This window comes from Rattus norvegicus, chromosome 1 (genome assembly GCF_036323735.1).
Source record: "Rattus norvegicus strain BN/NHsdMcwi chromosome 1, GRCr8, whole genome shotgun sequence".
NCBI lineage: Eukaryota > Metazoa > Chordata > Mammalia > Rodentia > Muridae > Rattus > Rattus norvegicus.
In genome coordinates this window covers 88,384,360-88,385,716 of record NC_086019.1, presented here as the reverse complement: position 1 = coordinate 88,385,716, position 1,357 = coordinate 88,384,360, and positions in this window count along the sequence as shown.

The window sequence follows — 1,357 nt, the reverse complement described above, 5'->3', positions numbered from 1 at the left end:
GCCTTTGGGGTCTTCTCTCTTTTTTTGCTTAGGAAACACTAGGTTTGTGTGGAACAAAACAGTTGTAGTTAAGAGGCTAGCCAGATGGCTCAGCGGTTAAGAGTTACTGCTGCTCTTCCAGAGGACCTAGGTTCAATACCAGCATCCACATGGGAGATCACAATGTGTGATGGCTATTCTTGGTTGTCAACCTGACTACATCTAGAACTAAAACCCCAAAATGGAGGGCAGGCATGGGAGAGATTTTTGCTTAATTTGGAGTAGGAAGATCCACTTCTAGTCTGGATCTTAAGGTGGGAAGACACACTTTTAATCCAGATCTTTTCTGGGCCACAACTTCTGCTGGAAGCCTATTTAGGGATGTGGAAGAAGGAAGCTTTAGGTCTTTGCCTGCTTGCCCTCAACTTGCTAGCAAGTCCATTCCTTCACTGGCATTAGAGCCTTCTCTGGGATTCCAGTATATACTGAAGACCAGCTGAGACATCCGGCCTTGTAGACTGAGCATCTACTGCATTCTTGGACTTTCTGTTCATAGCCTACCATTGTATGAACTGAATCACAACCTATAAATCATTTTAATTAATCCTATATATCTATATCTGTGTATGAACATATTTACATGAGTATGTACATGTATACATATATATATATATATACATATATGTATGTATACATGGGAGTAATTAAAATTATATATTTATCACAAACACCTTCAGGCATACACATAAAGTAAATTTTTTTAGATTTACTTATTTTATGTATATGAGTATACTATAGCTGTCTTCAGATATACCTGAAGAGGGCATCAGGCATTGGATCCCACTACAGATGGCTGTGAGCCACCATGTGGTTGCTGAGAATTGAACTCAGGACCTCTGGAAGAGCAGTCAGTGCTCTTAACTGCTGAGCCATCTCTACAGCCCAAAAATAAGTCTTTTAAAAAGACTTTTCAGTTTTTGTATTTTATGCATATGGGTATTTTCTTTGCATGTGTGCACATCGGAAGAAGGCATCGGTTACCATTGGACTTGAATTAAGAGACTGGTTGTGAGCCGCTATGTGAGTACTGGCAATTAAACTCGGGACCTTGGCAAGAACAGCCAGTGTTCTCAATCGATTAGGCATCACTCCAGCCCCTAAAATAAATCTTTTAAAATAACAAAACATGTCTGGAATGGGTTCCTCTTCTTGAGCTTCCTGGCCACCTCAGGGCTAGGACGGCCCAGAACGTGCCACCGTACAGGCCCCGCCCACAACTCGAACCAATCTCGAGGACCACGCCCACATCCCAGAGCCCTTCCTTGCGACCGCGGAAGTGCCTTTTGTGCAGCGCCGCCTCTCTCCTTCGCTCAACCTC